Below are 24,245 nucleotides of genomic sequence, written 5' to 3' on the forward strand. Positions count from 1 at the left end.
CCGGGTACCAAATGACTTTATGTCTCAAGGAAAAGGGGAATTCACAAGACCTATTTGGCTGTGGTAGTTCCCAGGGAAATGAAATGAAAGTGTTCAGCCTGGCAGCCTGGCTTCTGGAAATGCTGTCTTTTAGTTTGCTGAAGAAGGCCGGTTGGCTTCGAGTGTTTTCTGCTTAAGGGGAAGAGGAGTCAGTGGGCAGGATGACAGCTCTGCGTCTGCGCTGGCACCTGGACACGTTCTCGAATCCTGTAGGAGCTCGTGTTGGCACTGGCCACCCTTCGGGAGGCCTAGAGTCTTTCCACTTGAAACAGGTAGCCTCCGGCTTCACTTGGGGACGGGGCAGTTTCAGCATGCAGGCGTGGGGCGGGCCCCGGCATCACAGGTGAGACAGGCAGAAGTCCACGGGGTTTCACAAGACACCTTCATAGACGGGGGAACTGGTGTGTAGGCTGGCGCGGAGAACCACTGAGAGCAGTCTCCTTCCCTCCTCCTGCTGTTCGCACTTTTTTTTTTTAATTGAAGCATAGTTGATTTACAATGCTGTGTTTAATTTCTGCTGTACAGCAAAGTGACTTAATTATATGTGTGTATACATATGTCTGTACATATATGTACACATACATTCGTATGTATTTATAGGGTGTGTGTTTACGGGGCTTCCCAGGTGGCGCTAGTGGTACAGAACCCACCTGCCAATGCAGGAGATGTAAGAAACTCGGGTTTGATCCTTGGGTCGGGAAGATCTCCTGGAGGAGGAAATGGCAACCCATTCCAAAATTCTTGCTTGGAGAATTCCGTAGACAGAGGAGCCTGGGGGGCTGCAGTGCCTGGGGTCGCAGAGTTGGACGCGACTGAAGTGGCTGAGCACGCCGCTGTATGCATGGTGAGCCCTTGGTGTGTGGAGTCCCTCCTTTTTCTGTGGAGCTCTCCAGACAAGACTGGAGTGGGCTGCCATTTCCTCCTCCTGCAGATCTTCCCGGCCCAGGGGTGGAACCCGAGTTTCTTTATGTCTCCTGCATTGGCAGGTGGGTTCTTTACCACTAGCGCCACATGGAAAGCCCCATAAACACAGCCCCCTGACACACACGCACATATATGTATACACGTGTGTGTGTGTACATATACATGTGTATATGTTTGTCTGTATTCTTTTCCGCCTTGGTTTCTCACGGGATCCTGAGCCCCGTCCCCTGCGCTCTACCGCGGGGCCTATTGTTGATCCGTCCCGTGTGGAGTAACTGGTGTCTGCTCACCCCACACCCCCGGTCCCTTCGCGCACACCCCCTGCCCCCTCCCCCTCGGCACGTCTGTCCTCTGTGTCTGTGAGTCCGGCTTTGACTGCTCCTAAAGGCTTTCTCTCCTGCACAGATGCAGGCACGGTTGCTTATTCTTTGTGCAATTACTTATTGGTAGAAACTTAACTCTCCACATAAGGCCATTTTAATGTGTAATTTTCATCCTGTTGATGCTCTTTCAACTAGAATTGGGAAAATCACTGAACTCTTTTCCTCTCATTTAAAATATCCATCCTGGGACATTTCCTTTCGGGGTGCTAGACTGTGTCCCCCGTGGGCTCAGGTGGGCGTGCCGGCCGCCGCCGCGGTCAGGCTGGTCCCCAGTGTGGGTGGGGCCTCCCTTCCCTCGGTTTCTGCCCTGCCCCGCTGCACAAGGCTTGCTGTACAGGCCAGGCTTTCCGTTTTCGTGCTGCTGGAGGCTGACAGTCAAGGGTAAGTCTGGTATTACCCTGTCCTGGGAAGCCTTTCAGTAGTAAATGTTCAAAATAATCCAGCTCACCCTTCAGTCGCGATCTGGTTTCCTGGGGCACCCTGACACAGGCAGCCCAGCCAGCTCCTGTCTCTCGTACCTGCCTGTGCATACAGACGTGGGAAACCCGCGTCCCGGAGCCCGCACCTGGCGGGTCAGAATCCCCTCGAGGCAGGACGTTCCCGGCCTTGGCCTCCACATCTGGGAATTGGGCTCCGGATAATACCGAGTCCCTTGGGACGCTGAGATGAGGAGATGCCGGAGAGGATTTTTAGATCCTGGTAAAACCAGATTTTCAGATTCATTGTGCTCAGGACATATTGGAGCCTTGCTGTGGGCCGCACAGGCTGATGTGCGTTTGCACACAGACGTATCGATTGATCTGTATTTTTATAAAGGAACAGAGACCGTTAGAGGTAGTCTGGACTCCTCAGCCTGCCAGGGATGACATCAGCTAGTAGAAATGAAGCGAGAGGATTGTGGAGGATGGAGCTCAGTTAGAGCAGCACCTGCCAGAATGTTCTAGACACTGCAGGCCTGAACGATTAAGTGACTGCTTAGTATTTGCTAAGCATTCACGTAATATCTCTCTCAACCCTCAACATTGCCACAGTTGACATAGCTGTGTTATCTTCATTTTTAAATTAAATCCTTGTGGTGCAAGCATGCACCCATGCACCCTACACTGCCTGTTGGCCAGAAGCCTTCAGGAAGCTTAGGAAGGGAATTCCCTGGCAGTCCAGTGGTTAGGGCTCTGCACTCTTACTGCCGAGGGTGTTCGATCCTTGGTCGAGGAACTAAGATCCCACAAGCGACACGGCACAGCCAAGAAAAAAGAAAGAAAGCTTAGGAAGCAGAGTTACATGCCTTGAATTAAACGTGTGGCCCCAGCCTCAGACAAATACCTCGTGCCCAAGGAGAGGAATCTTCTGAGATATGCCTATAGCACCGCACGTCTGTGGGGACACAGGTCCTCGCACGTCTGTCTGGGGTTGCCCGAGGTCCCTGCATCCCGTCTCCATTGCCTGTTCTTCCCACCAGCATCTGAGCCCCTGTCTCCACGCTCCGTCCCCGTTCGGGACTGGGTCCATGTGTTGGGGCCCCGAACCCCGGCTCATGGGCCCTAAAGACAGAGAAGTCCTCCTCCTGAGCCTCCGGGTCTTCCGCGGGGCTGAGCTGGGGGTGGCTTTGGGACAGGCTGGTATGTTTGATCATGACAGGCTCTGTCTCCACCCCGGCACACAGGAGTCTTGTCGGGGGCAGTTCAGGACACGGGTGAGGCTGTGTCTCCATCACGCTTGGCAGCCTGATGCGTGTCTTTGCAGACGGAGCGTGTTCCGGTGGGTTATTTTAACCACGTCCAGCTCACGTTTTACAGCTCGCCCGTTGGCTGTGAGACGGAGGCTGTCCTCAGCCCAGCGTGGGAGGAGCTGTCCACGGATGGTGGGCAGTGATCCTGTCTCCCCTCCTTCCCCCGTGAAAGCTTTCTCATCGAGAATGTGACTTGTCTTCTGCAAAATAACTTCCATTTTTTGAGGACCTGGGCCCACCTCCGTGTTCTTTGTCCTTTCTGAGTCTCAGTGGAGATTCAGTTCAGAGAAGTCTGCTTCTCCTTCTCCGTCTGCCTTTCCTTCCTCCTCCTCCTCCTCCTCCTCCATCTGCCTCCTCTTCCCAGCCTCCTCCTCCTCCTAAACTATGGCGATCAGGTCTCTTCGAATAGAAATGTAAAAGCAAAAAGCAAGGAAAAGAAAAAGCCAGGGCCTGGCTCAGCGGCGAATGGGCTTGTCACGTATTAATTTTTCATTGCTGTGGAGAGTTGCACATACATAATCACTTGATTGCAGTGGGAGTTAGGGAGCTCCTATGGTGTCATTTGCATAAATCTTGTTAAGTCAATGGCAGTTAATGAAGTACAAATGAGCCCGGAGAAGGTGACATGCAAATCGTGGGTGGCAGATGGGAGGTCTGTTTGGGGGACGGCAGCTGTGTGCTCTTTTTTTTTTTTCCCTCTCTCCCGAGTTTTTTCATCTCTATACGATGGTCCATATACTCAGCCTGTCCTGTTTTCCTTCTGGACTCCTCCTGCCTCTGATGTTCACCCTGAAAACACAGACCTCAGGGCTTCACCTCGCACCCAGTAACACACACTAGAGTGTGAACATTTGAATTTGTAGAATCTTGGATGAGAGGGTTAGATATCATCACCGACTCGATGCATGTGAATCTGAGCAAACCCCGGGAGACAGTGGAGGACCGGGAAGCCTGGCCTGCAGCAGTCCATGGGGTCGCAAAGAGTCAGACACAACGGAGCCACTGAACAACAGCGATCTTGGTCAGTTGATCCTGCTCACACCGTTGAAAATGCCTGGACATACCTTTTGTATGTGAGGACAAAAGGGAAACAAGCAAACGCCCCACTGAGTGTTGTCTCGTGGGGTCTCAGAGAGTGAGAAAGTGAAGAACACTGTCTGCTTTATCACGCTTCTGTCTGTCTGTCCTTCCTCCCCTGCAGACAGACTGATGGTGTTTATCTGGTCAAGATCCCTCCCAACCCCCGGCCCCCCTTGACAGGTGAGCCCTAAGGGGTGGACTTCTGCAGGTTAGTTGGACGGGGAGACTCCAGAAGAGCACTGTAGATGCCCCCCTGTAAATCCGGCTGCAGCAAGGACCCCTCAGAGTCTGCGTGGACCCCCTCAGCAGGGCCCCACAGGCCTGTCTGGGTGAGGCTGGGGTGCCCCTGGCCTGGTGGCTTTTGTCTTGGAGATTTAAGTGCTGGCAAGGCTCAGAGAGCTGTTAGAGATTAACAGGCAAAACACTGCATCTGCTTGCTTCCTGCTTTCACAATTTTTTTTTTTTAATTTCGTCCACCGGTTGCTATTTTGGAAGAAAGAAGTCCCTGATGTCCTTGAACAAACGCAGGCAGAGCAGTGTGTGCAGGGAGCTGGGCTGCGGCAGGCCCGGGAGCCGCCCGCTCTGTGCGACCCTAGCTCTGCCTGGTCCAGCCCGGGGGCACTTTCTCGGAACCTGGGTCTGAGGTGCTGCTGGAGACCCAGGTCAGCTGCTTAGTTCTGGGATCCATGGAAACACCAAACACTAAGTGTCTTCGTGGGATTTTCTATTTGTTTTCTTTTTATTAACCTAAGTTGGGAGCGTTTTATTTCCTTCTTTAAATTTTATTTGAGTAGAGTCGATCTACAATATTGTGTTAGTTTCAGATGTACCGCAAAGTGAGTCAGTTATATGTATGCACACGTGTGTACTAAGTCATCTCAGTTGTGTCAGACTCTTTGCAACCCCATGGGCCGTATCCTACCAGGCTCCTCTGTCCACGGGGATTCTCCAGGCAAGAATCCTGGAGTGGGTTGCCATGCCCTCCTCCAGGGGATCTTCCCGACCCAGGGATGGAACTCATGCCTCTTACGTCTCCAGCACTAGCAGGAGGATTCTTTACCACTAGTGCCAGCCGGGAAGCCCCTCATTATAGGTATACATGTATTTTAGAGTCTATTCTCTTACAGATTATCACAGATGTTGAGTAGAATTCCTTGTGCTATATACGGTAGATGCTTTATGGTTTCATGTGACTTTTAAAAGAATTCTGAATTTTGGCCTTGAACCCTGATGGGACTTTGGCCACCTCTGGGGCAGAGGAGCCACCAGTGAGCGCAGAGCCCTTCTTGTAGCCCCTGAAGCCGTGGGGAAGCCCTTCCCAGGACATAGAGGCAGAGCGGCCTGGGTGGCCTTCCCCAGCACCCTGCGATCACCACGAGCTACCGTGGAGCCGTGCGTGTGTTTGATTCTCAGTCAAGTAGAAAGCAGCAGTTATCAATTCAGTGAAAGGAACCTCGAGTTAACTCCCTGGGCAGCCTGCCACTAGGCCTCTGACCTGCGTGGTCTGGTACCTGGAATGCACACCAGGTGCTGGATCGTGTGACATCCGCAGAATAAAAGCCACTGATGCCACTCACTTTTGACGTCCCCAGAACGTCTGACACTGTTCACAGCCAGTTGGTCAGGCATCCGGCCATCATCAGCTTTTACAGAGAGAGCAAGATTGGTGAGTGAGATGAAACCGTAGAGAGACTGGATAGGAAAGAAAGGGGTGGCCCTGTCCTTCTCCCTGGACACATGGGGCCGTGTCCACGGGGCTCCTGCTTGCCCCTGGCCACAGTGGGGCCCCTGGGCACCAGCACCCTGAGAAGACGTTGCTCACCCATGTGGCAAATCAGCTCTGCCCGCACCCACTGGGGCCCAGTCCGCTCCCCAGAAGCAGGTAATTTGCTGACGCCGACCTGGCGCCCTGAAACCTAATTTACCTCACTTGGGCGCACAGCGCCCGGGGAGGCCCGCATCCAGCCTGGATCCCAGCAGACGTCGCCAATCACGATGATTAATTTAATGGGTCAGGTGGGGGCATTGCCTGCCTTTCATCTGGCTCCTCAGCCATCACAGTGTCGTCGGCAGGACACTCTGGAAGGTCTGGATGCCTCGGTGGGAACTTCCCTTCGTCCGTCTGCCATGAGAGGGCAGACCCCCCACAGCCCCCTGACGCTTTGGCTCGTGTAGGTGGATGGCGGCGTGGTCTGTACAAAATGCTCAAAATGCTGCAAGAAATGACATCGACCACAAAATACAAGGCCCAGAGTTTATGTATAAATCTACAGAGCAGTTTAACCTAACCCTTGCCTTGGTCAGAAGGGCTACAGGAGGGTAATACAAGGTGATGCCGATGAAGCACTTTATGCGCTGTTAAGCCGGGGTCTTCTCTGGTCGTCTCGTGGGAACGAATCCAGCTGCCCATGCGGGGATACAGGTTCAACCCCTGGTCTGGGAAGATCCCACCTGCCTTGCAGCGGCTAAGCCTGTGACCCACAACTATTGGGCCGGTGCTCTGGAGCCCGTGAGCTGCAACTGCTGAAGCCCACGAGCCCTGAAGCCTGTGCTCTGCAACAAGACAGACCACCGCAGTGAGAGAAGCCTCATTCTGCAGGAAAGAAATGTTCCCTTTTGCTCAGCCTGTAGCTCCCTCTCTCAACAGTGCATCTTATGACTGTTAAGGCCAACTTCCCAGGTGGCACTAGTGGTAAAGAACCCGCCTGCCAGTGCAGGAGTCATAAGAGATACGAGTTCAATCCCTGGGTCAGGAAGATCCCCTGGAGGAGGGCGTGGCATCCCACTCCAGTGTTCTTGCCTGGAGAATCCCTTGGCCAGAGGAGCCTGGCAGGCCATGGTCCATAGGGTTGCAAAGAGGTGGACACAGCTGAAGTGACTTCACTCAAGGCCAGCTCAGATTTCGTTCTCTGGGAATAGAAAGTCTGAAACAAGTGAGCACCTTGCTTTCTGGCAGGAAGAATCACACTGGCTGTCAGAATGTCATGTTTCATGTCCATCAACAGGTGAAGGGTTAAAAAAGATGTGCATGTATTCGGTGGAGTGTTACTCAGGCATAAAAAGGAATGAAGTAATGCCATTTGCAGCAACACGGATGGGCCTAGAGATCATCATAAGGAGTGAAGTCGGTCAGACAGAGAAGGACCAATACCCTACGATACCACCTACATGTAGCGTTTAAAAGCATGTCACAAATGAGCTTACTTACAAAACCGAAATAGACTCACAGACACAGAAGACAAACTTGTAGGTACCCAAGGGGAAAGTGGGACAGATGGATAAGTTCGGAATTCAGGAGTAACAGATACACACTGTGCTGCCTCAGTCGCTCCGTTGTGCCCGACTCTCTGTGACCCCGTGGACTGTAGCCCTCCAGGCTCCTCTGTCCATGGGATTCTCCAGGCAAGAAGACCGGAGCGGGTTGCCGTGCCCTCCTCCAGGGGATCTTCTGACCACCCAGGGATTGAACCCAGGTCTCCCACATTGCAGGTGGGTTCTTTTACCAGCTGAGCCACCAGGGAAGCCCAAGAATACTGGAGTGGGTAGCCTCTCCCTTCTCCAGAGGATCTTCCGGACCCAGGAATCGAACCTGCATTGCGGGCGGATTCTTTACCAGCTGAGCTACCAGGGAAGCCTGGATATACACTACTATATCAGAACTAAATCACCCAGGGCCTACTGTACAACACAGGCAATTAGACTCAGAATTTTGGAATGACACCATAGAGTAAAAGAATCTAAACAAGAATATGTACGTGTAGGGTGTGTGTGTGTGTGTAACTGAATCCCTGTGTTGCACACCTGAAACTAACACTGTCAGTCAGCTGTACTTCAAATAAAGAAACACTGTTACATCTTAGTGCCTTCCCAAGGCTGCTGCTGCTGCTGAGCCGCTTCATTCGGGTCTGACTCTGTGCGACCCCTTAGACGGCAGCCCACCAGGCTCCCCCGTCCCTGGGATTCTCCAGGCAAGAACACTGGAGTGGGTTGCCATTTCCTTCTCCAGTGCATGAAAGTGAAAAGTGAAAGTGAAGTCTCTCAGTCGTGTCCGATTTTTCGTGACCCCATGGACTGCAGCCCACCAGGCGCCTCCACCCATGGGATTTTCCAGGCGAGAGTACTGGAGTGGGGTGCCATTGCCTTCTCCCTTCCCAAAGCTAGTCTTCCCTATTCACTCAGAACCATACCCTGCTCTGCTTGTTCACTAATGTTTCCGCCTGCTTAGAAAGCCATCACAATCGACCAAATCGTTGATGTGTTAGATTTATAATGAGAACCCTGACCGTCCTCCTGGGCTCTTACTCTGTATCAGTTACTGTGTTAGATGCTTTAGTCACATGACCTCACTTAATTCTCCGCCAACCTCAGACACAACTTACTGCCCATGACAGATGAGGCATCCCGGGCCTAGGGAGGTCGGGTCACCCCACCGAGGTTACCGAGCTATGAGGGCGGAGGTGGGGGTCACACCCAGGAATCGTCTAGCATGTGTGACCACCAGAGCCTTTGCCATCTGCCCCTGATTGAATCTGTGCCTACACTGACCATCTTTACTAGACCAAGCTAAAGGTCACGTCATGGTATCCTCCTTGTGGGGTTCCAGCAGAGCAGGGTGTTTATGGGGGGCTGTCCTCTAAAGCACGTGCTGTCTGGCACCTGGACCAACCACGGTCCTTGAGTTCAGCTGCATCAAGGTCACCCGCAGGCCCAGAGAGGGACCGGCTCACGAGAGATGCCAGCATCACCAGATGGCCGGGCGTCGGGGGTCCCTCGGGGCTCCTTCCCTTCCATCCTCATGCATATTGAGCTCCCAGCTTTGGTTGGCCCCTCAGTTTTTGCTTGTTACAGCCTGCCTGTTCTCAGGGCCCATTTCACGTGCGTTCCATTCCAGGAGATGCAGTGTCCCCTCTCCTCGCTGCCCTGATACCTCGTCAGGTCTTGGGATTTTGCCTCTGTCTTCCCTGCCTCGTGGACACGTGCATCGTTCATGCTCTCTGCTCTCCTGTGCTTTGGAGCCAGGAGGGGTGGGGTGGGGGTAAGAGGGGCGTGCCCTCTGATGGTCTCTCCTGGGGGTCCACAGGGCAGGGCAAGTAGGTAGCAAGTGTATACACAGTAGATGGAGTAGGTCAATAGTGTAAGGGGTTTTTCTTTCCCTGAAACAGTATCATGTTTCTTTTAAAGAATGTGTTACATCAGAGAGGTCATACTCTACATTGTTAAATTTTAAGATACAGAATACATTTTAATCTCTCTTTCTCTTAATTTAACTCTGATTCTTGTACATAGGATACTCTATTTAGGTGTAGCACAAGAGGTACCCCTTTTCATCTTCAAAGAGTGAAAGCTCTGGCAGTGATCAAGATGATTTTAGAAAGCTGGCTTCTTCTAAAATTTTTTCACTGCAGAAGAAAGTTCATCTAAATAAATGTCTTCATTATGTAATTTTGTTTATAAAAATTGTTTCAATTCAAACCTGCAGATTTTAACTTGATTGTTTTCATATTTGCCAGATTTTTGCCCCATTATTCAGTCCCGTGGAGAAGGCAGTGGCACCCCACTCCAGTACTCTTGCCTGGAAAATCCCATGGATGGAGCAGTCTGATGGGCTACAGTCCATAGGGTCCCAAAGAGTCGGATATGACTGAGCGACTTCACTTTCAGTCTACATCAACCATAGCCTTTGTGATAGTGATTCGTACCCCCAAACAAGAATGTTTATCCCCAAGAAGTTCTTCCGTAGAAAAATAATTTGTATTGTTTTTAACATGCAAAACAAAGAATTTTCTGGAAACATGTACCACCTGTGCCAACATACCACTGGGGATATGAGTAATGTACAGGGGATGATTTGGAAATGAAGATCCACAAGAAGGAAATAAATGTGGATGGGCGTGCAGCCTTTCTCTGCCCCTACCTGAAGTATTAGAAATTTAAAACAATGAGAAATCATTTTGTACTTAGGCTTATAGTTAAGAAAATGTGGTAAAACCCTGGTCTTAGCAAAAATTAGGAAAGAACAGCATTTTAGAAATGTACTGCTATGTTACAGAAAATTGGCCCAGCCCTCTTGGAGTATAAACTAGCAGTATATAAAGGACAAAAAATTGTATCCACTGTATCCCCGTAATTGCTCTTCTAGAAATTTATCCCAAGAGGATAATTCACTAGGAGAAAGGGAAAAATACTTTAAGTGTACAAAAATGTTCATAGCAGGTTTATTTATAATATTGAGACCCTGGGAACGAAAAATACTCAACAAGCAAGGAGTTAAATTAGTGACTGTCAACTAAACGGTAGTAGAATATACAGCCTCTAAGATGGTCAATTTCAAGGCTCTTTAGAAGTGTGAACAGTGTTTAGAAAATACTAACTGAAAGCAAGAAACTGTATTTATCATAATTAGCACATGAGAGTTGGTGTCCGTTTGGCTTAAAATTGGATGAATAGGAACAAACAAGTAAATGTGGTGCAGGACTAAAGGAGGACTTTAAAGTTTTTAACTTTTTATGGAGAAATAATTTTAGATGTGTGGGAAAGCTGTAAAAAATCATACAGTGAGTTCCCACACACACCGCACCTGACTCCCCACAATGTGAACAGTTCACACGACCCTGTCTTGGTGGCTCAGTGGGTAAAGAATCTACCTGCAATGCGGGAGGCGCAGGAAGACGTGGGTTCAGTCCCAGGGTCGGGAGTGTTCTTGGAGAATCTCATGGACAGAGGAGCCTGGCGTGCTGCAGTCCCTGGAATGGCAAAGAGTTGGACACGACTGAGTGACTCATGCTTTTTAAAAATTATTTACTTACTTTCGGCCATGCTGGGTCTTCACTGTTGTGGTGAGCGGGGGCTACCCTTTGCTGCGGTCTGAGGGCTTCTCATTGCGGTGGCTCCCCTTGTTTAGGAGCACAGGCTTCAGTAGACGTGGCCCATGGGCTTGTTAGTTGCGGCTCCCAGAGTCTAGAACACAAGCTCAGTAGCTGTAGTGCCTGGGCTTCATTGCTCCACGGCAGGTGGGATCTTCCCGGACCAGGGATCAAACCCATGTCTCCTGCATTGGCCAGGTGGATTCTTTACCACTGAGGCACCAGGGAAGCCTGATACTGACCCTTTTTGATGTCATAATATGTACAACTCAAAAATACTTCATAGCCTGCAAGAAAGGACAGCTAAGATTGTTCTGGTGTGATTTTTTTTTCTTCTTCTTCTTTTTTTATAGTCTTCATTGATTTACCTTCTGAGAACCAGTTAAGTGCTTGTTTAGACCCTCTGTTCTGGGGGGAAGGGGAAAAAGGGGACAGTGTGAAATTTGCTGCACCTTTGAGCTGAAATTTCAGCTGAAATTCCCTGGACCCTCATTGGGAAAGACCCTGATGCTGGGAAAGATTGAAGGCAGGAGGAGAAGGGGACTACAGAGGATGGGATGAGATGGTTGGATGGCATCACCAACTCCATGCACCTGAGTTTGAGTTTGAGGAAGCTCTGGAGTTGGCGATGGACAAGGAGGCCTGGCGAGCTGCAGTCCATGGGATCGCAAAGAGTCAGACACGACTGAGCGGCTGAACTGAACTGGACCTCTGAGGAGGAGCTGGAGGGGCTGCAGGGTGGGGAGTGTAAGTGGACCTGGCGAGACAGATCTGAGGGTGGGTAGCAGCGTCCAGACAAGGCTGACCAGAGGCTTGGGAGGTGCGCACCTGGTCAGTTCTCAACAAATCCTGAGGGGTGCCCAATAGCTGTCAATTTCTTTCATTTAAAAACTTGTCAGTGTATTTATCAGACCACAGCTCTGCTGTGAGTGCTGCTGGAGTCTGACTTTGTGCCAGGTTGGTGCAAAGTAGGAAGGAAGCTTTTCAAAGGGAACCATTCAAACCAAGGTCTTTTTGTGTTTGTTCCCTATCACACTTTGCTGGAAAATTGAAAATTTATGTATCTTTCTTCACTAGTTTATCTGGGCTTCCCTGGTGGCTCAGTCAGTTTAGAATCTGCCTGTAATGCAGGAGACTGCCTGCAGTACAGTAGATCTGGGTTCGATCCCTGGGTCGGGAAGATCCCCTGGAGGAGGGCATGGCAACCCACTCCAGTATTCTTGTCTGGAGAATCCCCATGGACAGAGGAGCCTGGCGGGCTACAGTCCACGGGGTTGCAAGAGTAGGGTCCGACTGAGCGATTCAACCACCAGACCACCAATTCATCTCAGAGAATGAAGAATCTAAGTGTGTGTATTTATATATGTATTGATGTGCATATATATTTATATAATATATTAGCTTGCTACTTATGTATGTTAGCCATAAGAGTTATTTTTTGCTGTGGTCATCCCATTTTTGCCCAGATAACCAGAGGCTCTTCTTGGGTGGGTCCTGGAATTACAGTGTCTTAGCACAACAGATATACTGTTTTTTTTGTTTTTTTGTTTTTTTAAGCTAGAAGCGATCTCCGTTTTACAGATAGGACAACTGAATCCCAAGAAGGTTGAATGACTTACCTAAGGCTACACTTCAGTATGTGGCAGGATGCTTATTCCAAGGTCCTTTCCACTGTTAACATTAACATCTTGGGCATTTTCTTCCTTGGAGCTTTTTTTGTGAAGGAAAATAATAATAATGTTTGCAGATACTCTGGTTGTACTGTGACAGGCCATGTTTTTCTATGTTGGATCTTTCAGTTTCATACTATTTGATCTGACTGTTTTAAAAAGGAGGAAGAGAAGAAATAAAAATCATTGCATTTAAAGGGACTTGGTTCCCAATAAGAACCATTTGTGTGTGTGTGAGTGTGTGTGTGTGTGTGTGTGTGTGTGTGTGTGTGGCGTGCGTGTGCATTTATTCCACAGCCTCCCTGCTTGCCCAGCACCCCAGGAGGCTGTGTGCTGTTACTCTTCACATTTTATAGATGAGAAAGCTGAGACTCAGCTTACATGGGTTCATAAAGCCGGTGAGAGGCAAAGTTCAAACCCACATCTGCTTCTTTCCGAAACCTGTGGTCTTCACACTGCGTGGCCTCGTCTACCACTGGGCTTCCCAAGTTATACTAAAAATCCAGGCCCAGGACAACACCCAGGGGCGCGTGCAGATGCGTTTTCAGAACAGCACCAGCACTGCGAGGTCTTTGGTGGGGGGCGTCAGCACGCCAAGGTACAGCCAGTCCTTCTTCGAGGCCTCCTCTTGCATTCTCTAAGTGTATTCCACAGCAGTTGTTTGTAATTGGAGTATCTGGAATTCACTGTGGTTTTAATTAGTTGATTACTAGTTCTTTAAAATGTACAGTCCTCACTGTGGGTCTTGCAAATTGGTAACTGGTAGCTACCAGTATAATTAAATATTTCAGAGCACTTGGCTACAGTAGCATTGAACTGTGAAGAAATAATGTTGTCGAGCCAATCAAAAAGAGATCCTTGTAAACTCATTTACCGCGGCACTGTGTGCTAGGATCATTGTGGAGATGCTTATTGCAGGAGAAATTAAAGATACAATTTTGTGCTAAGAGGCAATATAGAAATTAGTTCCTGAATTACTTGTTAATTGATTTGGTAATTCCCTCGGGTCTGCATGCTCTTTTTTCCCCCCCTCTTTTTGTTGTTGCATTCAGTTAACAGTGACTATTCCCAGAGCAATAAAAATATTTTTCTCACTTAGATCAGATATGTCCTCACATCAGACTGCCCACATTGATATGCGCAGAACCAAAAAAAAAAAAAAAAAAAAATCTGCCTTCAACACATCAGGCTTATTGTTGTTCGATGTGTACTCATCACGGTATCATGGTAACCCCTGCGTTCCCAGGACTGGATTATCTCAACAAAAGGGGAGTGTGTTTTTATGTCCTGTGTTGGAGGGAGGCTTCCCTGGTTTTTGTTGTTTCCTAATGGAAACCCTCTTTTTATTATCAACAGAGGAAGCGATTCCACAGAGTTGATTTATGAAAGTCTTTTCTTATTGTTTGCAATTCAGCAAGAATAACCATACACAACACTATTTGTAGACGGGTGCAGATTGCTCCTAGAAATGATATGAGAAGAAAATGAGACCTGTTTCTCTGCGTTGAAATTGAGCGTGTCTCCGAGAAGAGCTCCGTGAGCCCTAGGTTGGCAGGGGGAGCCTCTGGGGCCTGGCTTCTCGTGTCGTGGCCGCCCCCTCCCTGCCTGCTCGTTGACAGATGGGGAACGGCTCTGGGGTGGATGCACATGTTTCTGCTGCTGCTGTGAGGGGGCAGGTGCTGTTATCCTTCTAGATTTTTGAAAGAGGCAGTGACCGCCCTTTGGACAGCTGTCAGCAATGGTGACCTTGGCCTCGTTGCAAAGAACATATATATTTTTTTTTATCCAGTGATTTGGTTTAGTAAATTATGGTGCATCAACATGACAGAACATTATTCAGCCTCCAAAAATGATAATTAAAATGATTATGTGTGGTATATAGGGAAAGAAACAGCAAAGTAGTTTATATACATAATTGCATTAAAATGTATCTGCTTGAGAACACATTTTTAACATCTTGTTGGTTGTACTTATGGCCTGAAAAGTACCATAAATGACTTTCTAAAAAAATATATATCAATACATTAATTTTAGGTCCATCTGTTATTTTCTTCTGTTGCCCTGCCCTTCCCTCCTCCGTGATCACCTGCACAGATAAATGTCATAATAGTTTGCTCAGCTTAGGGCAGTTGGTGTTTATTTCAGTGTCTGCTCTGAAAAGTAGATGGTAATATTTTTGTTTTCAGTTAGGAAAAGCAAAAGATGTTTGCGTTTAGCATTGCATCTAATTCTTTATAAATTTGGCACGATTGCTCACTTACCAAGTTAAGTATATTTGCGTGTTTGTCGGTATATACAATAAATTGTAATGTTTAATCTGACTTTCACGTCTCCCTTTGGGCTTCCCTGATAGCTCAGTTGGTGAAGCATCCTCCTGCAATGCAGGAGACCCCAGTTCGATTCCGGGAATCAAGCGGAAGGGTAGCCTATCCCTTCTCCAGCGGATCTTCCGGAAGATCTTTCCCTATATACCACTCCAGTATTTGGGGCTTCCCTTGTGGGTCAGCTGGTAAAGAATCCACCTGCAGGAGACCTGGGTTTGATCCCTGGGTTGGGAAGATCCCCTGGAAAAGGGAAGGGCTACCTACTCCAGTATTCTGGCCTAGAGAATTCCACAAATTGTGTAGTCCATGGGGTCGCAAAGAGCCGGACACAACTGAGCACTTTCACTTAGCCAAGTGAATTCTTTGCCACTAGCGCCACCTGGGAAGGACTGATCTGCCGTTTAGAAGCCGTGGCGACTGTGAGAGCACCAGGAATAGGAGACACTCAGGCTGTTATTAGGCTCGAGTGGTGCCCACCCCCGCAGGTGAAATGGTTGCTTGGCTAGTTCTTGGCTCCAGCGGACAGAAGGCACACTCTGCTCTTCACTCAGATAGACTCCTTCTAGCTACCCCCGGCTGGGATTGCTGGCATTTTCCTCATAATCTGGGTCATCAGGGACCCACAGAGTCCAGCCTCACCATCATGCACTTGGGTCGTGTTGTTCCTGACTCCATCTGCACATCTCTGCTCCTCATCGCTTACGTGTTTTCTCATGGAACCAGCTCTCCTGGAAGTTACTTCATGAAAGCTCCTATGCAGGGGGCCCATCACTTTTGTCTACAGATTGATACAGACACACCAACGTTGAGTTCCATAACCCCAGAAACAAAGGTTCTCCCAAACCCACTGCAGTATTCTTGCTTGGAAAATCCCATGGACAGAGGGGCCGGGCAGGCTACAGACCACAGGGTCACAGAGTCGGACACAACTGAGCTCACACACACACAGGCTCCCTCGACACCGCCAACCTCGATCGAGTTAGATCCACCTGCCTTCCCTTTGCAGAGCACCCGATGGTGGTTCCCTTGGAGAGGAGAGCAGGAATCCCACCATGGACCCTCAGGTAGGGGGTGGGTGGGGAGAGTCTCACAGCCCTGGGCGGGCCTGCAGTCTGGGTTTGTTTCTTTCTCCTTAAGTTGCACAGAAGAGAAAAGTACGTCCCCTTGAGGGATTATTAGAAGGACACCACTGTAAACGTTTTTATTTGAAAATGTGTGTGACATGAGTTTGGATAAACTCCAGGAGTTGGTGATGGACAGGGAGGCCTGGTGTGCTGCAGTCCATGGGATCGCAAAGAGTCAGACACGACTGAGCGACTGAACTGAACTTTATCTTCTAATGCATAAGCATGTCTTACGTGTGAATGTTTCCTTTTTGAATATGTGTGTGTGTACATATGTTAAAGTATAGTTGACTTGCAATGGTGTGTTGGTCTTAAGCGTACAACAAACTGAATCAACTAGACGTGCACGCATTCCACCTTTTTTCCCCAAGATTCGTTTCCTATACAGGTCATTATAAAGTACCGAGTCAAGTTCCCGGGCAGCACAACAGGTTCTTGTTAGTTATCAGTTTTATAAATGTTTTCTATGGTTTATCAGTTAAATTATAGACTTTATGTCTCCAAACGTTTGAATGAAATTTGGTTCTCCACCAGGGCTGACCTTGCTGTGCCGTGGTTTTGAGTGAAGGTGAAGACTTTGCAAACCCCAGGCTGTAGGAGGGCTCGGACCTGAGCATCTTGGGTTGAGACCATAGGGTACATCTCCTGCCACCCCACGCTGAGGGTTTTGGAGCAGGAAGTCAGTGCTGGTGCTGAAGCTCCAAGGTGACAAATATTTCTCCCTGATATTTCTGCACTTTAATGACTATTTCTACTAATGCTTGTGCTAATAATTTTTAATGGTTCACACTGAGTAGGTGACATTTTGATACATTAATGAGCCTTATCGATGACTTTGAAAAGTTCTTTGGTCTGCCAGGACACTTTGCCTTGGTCCCCAGAGGAACGGCTTCAGTGCTGACCCCTTCCTGTGCTGCCTGTGAGCTGGGAAGTGGGTGCCTGGCCAGCTGCCCCTCTAAGAATAAGATTCGTCACTAAATCATGTCAGAGGGATTGGATTGTGCTTCCAAGATTTGTCATGAAGTATTTTCCTTGAAGATCACTTGCTTCCTCTCAAAGATCTGTCAGAGTGTTTGAGAAGCATAAGCCTTGCAGACAGCAGGGTGGCTCTGTCCCACGCCAATGCAGAGGGCCAGGTCAGGGGTTGCTCATATCTGCTGGGGGAGGCCCTCCCTCTATAGAGCCTTCCAGGAATCAAAAATGCCAGAGGTTGGGAGGATTCCTCCTGGGTGCAGATGCCTCGCAGTCCCCGAAGCTTACCCAGGCCACCTTGGGTACTGATGACCCAAGGCAGTATTTACACAGGAAGGTGGTGTGTTTGACCGAATTAGGACAAGTGCCCCCAAAGAAGGGCTTCCCAGCTGGTGCTGTGGTAAAGAACCCACCTGCTAATGCAGGAGATTTAAGGGATACTGGTTTGATTCCTGGGTCAGGAAGACCCTCTGGAGGGGGGCCTGGCAACCCACTCCAGTAATCTTGCCTGGAAAATTCCATGGAGAGAGGAACCAGGGGGGCTACAGTCCATAAGGTTGCAAAGAGTCGGACACGACTGAAGCAACTTAGCATGCAACACACCCCAAAGAAAGGAAAGCATAGGTAGTGATCCTGAATTTTGCTTTTCTGGGAACCACTGTTTTTTCATTTGTTCTCAGGTTTCTGGGAAATAATGGGCAGGGACATTCTCAGGCACAAGATTTGCCAGAGAGGAAATAGTCTGAGATCAATAAAATAAAAGCTAACCCAGCAGGCATGTCCCTGTGTGCCAGGCCCTCAACTTACCCTGCAGGCGTCACTCCATAGAAGTAAATGCCTTGAGGTCAGGACATTTTTTTTTTTTTAATTTATTTGGCCACTAGTTTATTCCAAGACCCTAGAGGAAGTAAGCTCTCAATAAATATTTATTGAATGGAACATTTCAATTCTTACCACCGCCTTGTGGGGATAACAGGATAATCCACATTTTAGAATCCCTGCTCAGAGCAGTTAAGGCCCTTGTTCAGTGTCAAACAGCTGGGGAATGGTGAACGCCGGGACGTAAGCGTTCTGTGGGGCTTCCCAAGAGTCACGTGTGAGGTGACCACATGCCCCTGCAGGACCTGAGGAAGGCAGAGGGAACACGTAGCATGGAGAATTGGTGGCGGGGAGGCGCTTCAGGAAAAGGCAAGCAGTCTCTGTTGACAGCTACCTGGACACTTTCTCTGCAAACAGTGAGAAGCCTGGGGGCAGGACCATGGACAGCAGAGCTGCCCCGGGAGCAGCCAGGGCACTTCCCTTCTTGAACCACAGAGGCAGGGGGCCGAGGAGTAGTTACCAGTGCAAGGCCATTGTGATCCGACCCAGGAAGGAGGCCGAGGACAGAGCAGGAGCCCAGGAAGGTAGTCGAGGAGACACAGAGCCCAGTGTCTCCTGGACTACCTTCCTGGGCTCTGGGCATTTCTTGAAGACACCAGGAGAGGGGGCTGGAGTCGGCCTTCTTGGTGGCCAGGGAGGATCAGTGTGCTTCTTAAATTAGTTGTATTTGATGGTTTCAAACTGTGCTGGAGAAGACTCTTGCAAGTCCCTTGGACTGCAAGGAGATCAAATCAGTCAATTCTAAAGGAAATCAACCCTGAATGTACATTGGAAGGACTGATGCTGAAGCAGATACTTTGGCCACCTGATGCGAAGAGCCGACTCATTGGAAAAGACCCTGATGCTGGGAAAGATTGAAGGCAGGAGAAGAAGGGGATGACAGAGGTGAGATGGCTGGATGGCATCACTGACTCAGTGGATATGAGTTTGAGCAAACTCTGGGAGATAGCAAAGGACAGGGAAGTCTGGTGTGCTGCAGTCCATGGGGTCACAAAGAGTCGGACAGGACTTAGCAACTGAACAACAACAAGTACAAGGTTATTTCATTATTTAGTAGATCTTGTTTTTCTTTGCATTTGGAAATCTCCGTGAACAAAGATGTGCTGTCCGTCACCAGAAAGCATCACTCTCCCTCCAGTGCAAGGAAGCCCAGGGAGGGTTCCGGTCTGAGGGCATCAAAGTGGTCAGATCCCCTCCTTGTTCCTCTCTCAAAGTGTCCGTTTCAGCAAGCATTCAATAATTCAGAGATCCGCTGGTAAAAATTAACACACACTACTAGATATAAAGTAGATAACGAACAAGGTCCTACTGTATGGCATAGGGAACTATATTCACTATCCTGTAACAGGAAATGGCAGCCCACTCCAGTATCCTTGCCTGGAGAATCCCATGGACAGAGGAGCCTGGCGGGCTGCAGTCCGTGGGATCGCACAGAGTCGGACACGCCTGAGCACAGCACGTAGGCACACACCAGCATTTCACTCTTCTTTTCTTCCTCCTCCTCTTCCTCTTCTTCTAGAGAAGTTTCCAATTCCCAGCAAAACTAAGCTGAAAGTACAGACAGTTCTAACATAACCTCTCCCCACCCATGCACAGAGTCCTTCAGCATCAACAACCAGAACCACACGGGTGCCTTGCCTACAACCAATACGCCTGCGCTGATACACCATTATCGCCCAGAGCCCATAGTTTATGTCACGTCCGTCTGCCGGGTGTGGACAAAACTTCACTGATGTTTCCATCGTTGCAACATTATATCATACAGATTCAGGGCCCTAAAAATCCACCTGTTCATGGAGCGCTGATTGCTTCCCTGCACCACTGGCAACCACTGATTTTTGATTTTTGATTGTCTCCACACTTTTGCCTTTTTCAGAATGTCATATTGTTAGAATCATGGAGCATCTAGTGTCTTCAGACTTGCTTCTTTCACTTAATAATATGCATTTAAGATTTTATCACGTCTTTTCACTCCTGGTTAGCTCATTTCTTTTTAGTGCTGAATGATATCGCAATGTCTGGATATAACACAGTTTGTCTTTTCATCTATTGAAGGATATCTGGGGTTGCTTCCAAGTTTTGGCATTCTGAATAAAGCTGCTTTAAACATTGGTGTGCAGATCTTGGCATGGACACAATTTTCAGCTCACTTGTGTAAGTACAGTGGAGTGGGATCGCTGGATTGTGTGGCAAGACTCTGAGGCTGTTGATAAGAACGTTTCTGGCTTCACGAGAAACAGACAGACTGCCTTTGAAAGCAGCTGTGCCGTTTTGCATCCCCACCGGCAGTGAATTGGAGTTCCTGTGGCTTCACGCCCTTGCCAGCCTTTGGCGATGTCAGTATTTCTGGTGCTGGCTATTCCAGTAGATGTGTTCTCGGTACCGCGTGGTTTTAATGTGCAATTCCACAACAACTTGTGATGCTGAGTGTCTTTTTATGTACTTTATTGGCCATTTGTATACCTGCTTTGGTGAGGTTTCTGTTCAGACCTGTTCATTTTTCAGTTGGGTCATTTTGTTGTTGTTGATTTTTAAAGAAAACTCTCCAAAACTTGGTACGTTTTGGACAACATTCCTTTATGAGATATGTCTCCCAGGCTGTGGCTTGCTTTCTCTTTCTCTTGATCATCCCTCCTCCTTCCACTTCAATAATTATCCTCTGGTGTTCCCTGCAGTCATTATTGATGTGCCTTTCCATTTTCATCTTGAACTTGTTTGGTTTGCCTACAATGTTTCATGAGCATCTTCTTTACAGTTTAGTAGAATTATTGCTTACTTTTCAACCTGGTTTTAAATGCATCCTGAAAATCATCAACTCTTGATTACATAATTGCTCAGAAGCATATATAATTTTTTATAAGTACTTTATACGTTGTATTAAATTTAGAATGGGTGAAATGTTTTATAGTTTATGTAGTTTATGTAGACATTCTAAGCTTAATTCCAATTAATAAGAATAACAAGCATTCAGGGCTGTGTGAAAGTCTTATGGATAATGATTCTCCCAGTCCTGTGTTGGTGTCAACATCTGTAATTAACAGCTGGGGGAGTGCCCAACTGCCTGTCTGCTTCTGTATTTATTGCCTGGAGTGACTGGGTGTCGACCAAGCCCCACTGAGCCTTGGGGGAGGGTACGTAGCCTGAATAAGAGGGTCGGCAGGCAGCACAAGGAAGGCACTGATCAGTTGCCAGGGAGAAGGTGGCTTTCCTGCCCACTTTGTGGGTAAAGGGGGAGCTGCCCCTCCCCACAAGGCAGGGTTTCCTTTGCAATGAGACGTCACATCTGGCTCCTGAGGCATAGACTTGGTCACAGGGAAGTGAGTCTGGAAGGGCTGGCGGGCTGGGGGATGTAACAGAAGAGAACCTGGAAGCCAGACAGCAGGTGTCTCGAGGGAGGCGGGAAGGCTTGCTGCAGATCCCAGGGGCTGTCAGCAAGCGGGCTATGGGCACAGGGGCTGTAGGTCGGTGCCGGGGCCATGGTGCAGGGGGCCCCGCAGCCTGCACCCCGGGCTGGTGGTCGGTGCCGGGGGGTCGTCGTCAGGAGCACTGTGTGAGGCTTAAAGGGCAGAGAGAAGCCAGGCAGGGAGCTCTGGGGCCTGGGTGGTTGCCTGGCAGAACCGGAGCTGGAAGGAAGCCTGCAGGCCTGTGGAGGGGCAGGAGCCACAAGGAACCAGGCCGGCGGGGCGGGGTGGGATGGTGCCCGGGTGGAATTGTTTTGTAAACCACAGGAAAAAGTAAAGGAATGCATCCTTGTTGCAGTAAAATGGGAGAGCGTATACAAGGACAGAAAGAGAAGTCGCCCGTGGTGTCATGCCTCCAAGCTCGCAGCGATCACCCACATTTTTTGAGCCTTCTGTTCAGGTTCACTGTGTCTGGAACCCTCGCTCTCCGCCTCTGTCACCCTGGCCCCTCCTGGAGCACTTCTGTCCCCTGGGTGGTCTCACCTGCCCTGGGTCCCCTCCCAGAAGAAATCGTGCCTCTTGGTTGCAGTTCGTGTCGTAACAGGCGCTCCGTAAATGTTCCACGAATGAATGAGTGAATGAACAGGGGCGGTGTGTCTTTGAATTCCCATCGCTCTGTATAGGGAGGGCGTTTGGAATCTGCTTCTGCTTTCCAGCCTTTGAACCTTGAAGGCGTCTTTGAGGCGTCCTTTACCTGGATCCATCTGAACCCCTGGTTGCTATTACTGGAGGGCAGGAGGGTTTCAGCAACACCCAGGGAGCCACATCTTTTTATGTTGATTCTTCCCAATTTCCCTAGCATGTGTTGATAACAGGTTTCCTTAGTCAAAGGGCATAAGACTTTTAAGGCTTTAAATAAATATTTCCATGTTTTTCTGTAGAAAAAATGTACCAGTTCACTGTTTCACAAGTGATATTTCTACATACTTTCATCTGCATTTGCATATTTGTGTGTGTGTGTACACATACGTATGTTTTGTAATCTTAATTTTTATATGTTAGAATTGCATGCTACTGTTTTAAAAACAGACTATTTATTTCCAGTTTTTAAAAGCATGTTGATTGCCTCCTCCTTGGGTTGTTTTGTGTGGAGTACCTGTTTAAGTGTTAGCTCATTTTTCTACTAGTATCTCCGTCACTGTCCTGTTAATCCTCTTTATTTATTAAGCATGTTAACACCTTGCTTTTATGTTGTTGCTCAGTCGCTAGGTCAGGTCAGACTCTTTGGGACCCCATGGACTGCAGCACGCCAGGCTTCCCTGTCCTTCACCATCTCCCGGAGTTTGCTCAAACTCATGTCCATCGAGTCGGTGATGCCACCCAACCATCACATTCTCTGTCACCGCTTCTCCTCCTGCCCTCAATCTTTCCCGGCATCAGGGTCTTTTCTGATGAGCCTTTGCCTTTGTATATGTTACATTATGTACGTTCCGTATTTATTTTTTGACTTCAGCTTTATTTGCAGTAATTTTGGACATTGGAAATAGAATCTTTTTTAATTAATTTATTTATTTTAATTGGAGGTTAATTACAATACGGTGGTGGTTTTTGCCATACATTGACATGGATCAGCCACGGGTGTACGTGAGTCCCCGTCCTGAACGCCCTCCCACTCCCTCCCATCCCATCCCTCTGCGTTGTCCCCGTGCACCGGCTTTGAGTGTCCTGTTCCATGCATTGAACTTGGACTGGCGCTTCATTTTGTGTTGCCTCCTTCATTGATTATCTTTAGAAGTCTTCTCTCCTCGCAAGCCCTCCGATACCTTCATCCTTTCACTCTTCTGCTGTTTGGTTCTTTCGGGTAGCTAAGCTCGTTTGTTGATTGATGAGTCTGTCTGCTGTCCACTGACCTGAGCAGCACTGTTACTGTGTCAGGTAAACGTCAGTGTCTCAGGACAGAATCTCTGTGCTGCACCCCGTCAGGTTTCCAGGTAAACTTGGAGATCAAGCAGGAGAGCTCCTTCAGAGCTCCACTGTCCTTCTAGAGAGTGGAGAGGAGTGCTTTGCACGCGTCTCTAGGGAGTGAAGCTTCCTTCTGTCCCTAAGGAGTGGCTGGGAGATGCCAGCTATCAAGAAAGGCTGTCGGCGCAGTGAACACCAAGCATCACCATCTCCCTGGAGACTTTCCTCACATTTTCCCTTTGTCCCTTTCCAAGGTGGAGCCAGGGCTTCCCAGGTGGCCCTGCTAGTAAAGAACCCACCTGCCAATACAGGAGACTTGCAGGAGATGTGGGTTCGATCCCTGGGTTGGGAAGATCTCCTGGAGAAGGAAATGGCAACTGTCTCCAGTATATTCTTTCCTGGGAAATCCCATGGACAGACGAGCCTGGTGGGCTACAGTCCACAGGGTCACAAAGAGGCAGACACGACTGAACAGGGTGAAGCCACTGTTCTGATTTCTTTTCCCGTCGACTAGTTTTACCTGTTCTTGAGCTTCACATAGATAGAATCATACAATATACACACACCAAAAAAAAAAGGAAGAAAGAAAAAAGAAAGTTTTTTGATTTTCTCTGGACTAAACTTAGGAGAACATTCTATGAAGAATGCAAGACCATAAAATAACATTAATAGCCAGTAGTTCTGGCAAGCTTGCCACGGGCCAGGCGATATGGCCAGTTCACTTAGACTGTTGTGTGGTCTTTGCAGAGTCCTGCTTTGGGGAGAAACCCAAGGGGTCCGCACAGAGGGGGTGTCACTTGTCACAGGTTCACAAGAAGGGGTGTCCAGGGGCCAGCCTGGCCAGCTCACCCTGTGGGAGTGCCCAGGAGGATGGGGATGTGTGAAGCTGGGGTGT

The 24,245-nt window shown here is 48.8% G+C and overlaps 1 protein-coding gene across 5 annotated transcripts in view; it reads left to right on the forward strand.

Annotated features, from left to right (window-relative positions):
* Positions 1-24,245, forward strand: part of AGAP1 (ArfGAP with GTPase domain, ankyrin repeat and PH domain 1) — a 572,049-nt gene that overhangs the window by 289,025 nt on the left and 258,779 nt on the right. The window lies entirely within an intron of this gene.

The sequence above is a fragment of the Bos mutus genome, chromosome 3 (genome assembly GCF_027580195.1).
Source record: "Bos mutus isolate GX-2022 chromosome 3, NWIPB_WYAK_1.1, whole genome shotgun sequence".
NCBI classification, from domain to species: domain Eukaryota; kingdom Metazoa; phylum Chordata; class Mammalia; order Artiodactyla; family Bovidae; genus Bos; species Bos mutus.